General features: G+C 39.4%; 1 pseudogene; it reads left to right on the forward strand.

Annotated features, from left to right (window-relative positions):
• The first annotated feature begins 1,046 nt into the window (after nucleotides 1-1,046).
• On the forward strand, nucleotides 1,047-1,546 carry LOC116635753 (annotated as a pseudogene).
• Nucleotides 1,547-2,925: the final 1,379 nt, after the last annotated feature.

Here is a 2,925-nt window from a genome sequence, read left to right on the forward strand (position 1 = left end):
ATCATCAAGAAAGATAGTACTCCTATCTCCCATTGGACTGGACATAGAAGCCTAACTTGGTAAGTGCCTATTAGCAAACTCAGGTGGCTTAATTACAAAGAAAAAACATTTTCAAACTCAGGAAAGATTCAGTGTACTGGACACATTCCACTGACCAACCTCCAGCACTTTTTCACTAGCTTACCTCAGCACCTAGAATCCCTCTTACCTTTTTTTTAAGATTTTTAAAATTTATTCATTTGAGAGAGCGAGAGAGTGTGTGTGCTGGAGAACAAGAGCATGAGTTGGGGGAAGGGGCAGAGGGAGAGGGAAAAGCAGACTCCACGCTGAGCGGGGAGCCCCATGTGGGGCTTGATCCCAGGATCCTGGGATCATGACCTGAGCCAAAGCCAGCCACTTAACCGACTGAGCCACCCAGACGCCCCTCCCTTCTACCTTTTGGTTCAGGGGAGTAGAGTTCAGTCTCTCTCCCCTGTAGCAAGTCCAAGGGCCTTCATCGCCTGCTTAACTCTGGTGCAAGTTTTCCTTGACAGTTCCCTTCTTACCAAGTAAGTTCTGTAGCTCATCATTAAAATAACACACTTGCCAATATTCTCAACTCATTTTCCCCTCTTTTTCTCAAGCCCCAAATCCATATAATCAGCCCTTCCAGTGCTTCGTTTGGAGAAAAACACACAGCCAGCTGATTCACTTCACTCTGTCACTGTTGACCTCAAGTTCTAGAACACTATAAACAACCTCAAGGAGATACTGATTTATAGAGTAAAGGCCCAATTTTGTTAATGTACAATAAAGAATGTATCTTTCCACTTACCAGGAAGCATGTTTTGCCATATTTAACCTCCAATATCTCCTCCACGGACAATCTTCTATAGAGAACTGTGATGCTGAGAGGTTCCTCCTCTCCCAAGACCAGAGTTGGTATTCTCTCTGCAGTGCATTCTGGGGACTCAGGGGGATCCTGCTGCTGCTGTAGCCTGAGGGAAGCGAGAAGAGTCAGAGAGGCCCTGGCCCACCCATTCACCTGTACCCCTGTTGGGTTCACCATGCAGCCCGCTTCAGCAAAGTGGTATGATAGAAGGGACTACATCTTCATTAAATTTTGTGCTGAAGATAGTAAAGATATTAATGTAAATTTTGAAAAATCCAAACTTACATTCAGTTGTTCTGGAGGAAGTGATAATTTTAAACATTTACATTAAATTGATCTTTTTCACTGGATTGGTCCAAATGATTCCAAGCATAAAAAAACGGACAGATCAATTTTATGTTGTTTACAAAAAAGGCGAATCTGGTCATTCATGGCCAAGGTTAACAAAAGAAAGGGCAAAACTTAATTGACTTAGTGTGAACTTCAATATTGGAAAGACTGGGAAGATGATTCAGATGAAGACACATCCAATTTTGATCATTTCTCTGAGATGATGAACAACATGGGTGGTGATTAGGATTTGATTTATCGGAAGTAGATGGAGAAGATGATGTTTCACAAGACAGTGATGATGCCAGCTCTGGAGTAAGGAATGTGGTCATCACCAGATTTTGAGAAAGAAAAACAACTTCTCTGCAAGATTTCATAAATGAAGGAATTCCTGAGTTGATAGCTCTAAAGGCAGATGCTGTATTTGCCTCTGTTAACCCACTTTTTAACCCGTTTGTTTTTGTAAACTTTTCACCAAGGGTTGATATGTACCATTGAATGGAGCAATTTTAAGTCAGCTAAGGCAATAACTTTATGCATGAACTTTTCCCAGACTTCCATGATGCTGTTGAGGTCCTAGGTAATTGATACAGCCATTGTGATAAATAAAAGCATTTCACCTCAGTCTCCTTTACTTCATAATGTAGACACTGACATGATAGGAAGCTCTTGGCTTAGAAGAAAGATAACTAAATTTTAGATTTTTAGAACATGGACTCAAAGTGGCTAATGAAACAAATTGTTTGATACCTTAAACTGGTAACTTGTTCCTCTGGTATATCCTCCAGAATTATTCCATTAACATTTTATTTTTCAAAAAATTTACTTCACGTTATTATAAGTAATCACTTGTCAGTGTTCCAGATGTATCTTAGCTAAAACTAGTGAATGCCTTAACGTTGATGGTTTTGAAGCCTGTACGTTTAGTATTGTTTGACCCTTAAACTTTTACATCTCTTAGCACGGAGGACAGAGAAAGGTTGTACATTGTTGCTAGAAAGTGTACATTTAGACCAAATTTGCATTTGGCAAATGAGTGAAAAAATGTTGATATGCTATTGGATGTTTTTGTTTCTTTTTTTTTTATTCAGCTTATCCCAGGCTGAAAGCCTCAATTTATGTTCATGACAGTGGGGATTTTTTTTTAATGTCTACATTCTTTCTAATACACTGTTGGAAGACAAAAAAAAAAAAAAAAAGAGAGAGAGAGAGAGAGAGAGAAAGAAAAAGAAAAAGAAAAGAAAAGAAAAAAGAACCAGGATACTAAATCCTGCACCTAAACTCCTATAATAGTTCTCAATTACTTCTCAGATTAGGTCCAAAATCCTAATGCAATTACTATTAAATATCTGATCTCAAAATCAACTTAATTTTCTATAATTCAACTTAATTTCTGTCTCTATTTTATCATTGTGGGTGAAACATCTTATTTCTTTCAAGGGTCATCACCACTCCCCATACTCACCTCCCAGGGATTTGTTATAGTACTAGAGTCTTAAGTAGTGTCAAGGCAAGAGTTGAGGGAAGGAGGACAATGTACTCCTTGGCTTTGCCGCAGTAGTTTGACAATGAAATACATATCACCCAGGTGGTTGGGCTACTCCAGATCCAGTGATTTCAACTATTCTGTGCCAGCTGGGACACAGAGTATTTTGGAGAAATTGCCCAGGGCTCCATCTTCCTAGACACACCACATAGCTCTCTGTGGTGACTTGCTAGATCCC

The sequence above is a fragment of the Phoca vitulina genome, unplaced genomic scaffold, assembly GCF_004348235.1.
Source record: "Phoca vitulina isolate PV1807 unplaced genomic scaffold, GSC_HSeal_1.0 scaffold11, whole genome shotgun sequence".
Lineage (NCBI taxonomy): Eukaryota > Metazoa > Chordata > Mammalia > Carnivora > Phocidae > Phoca > Phoca vitulina.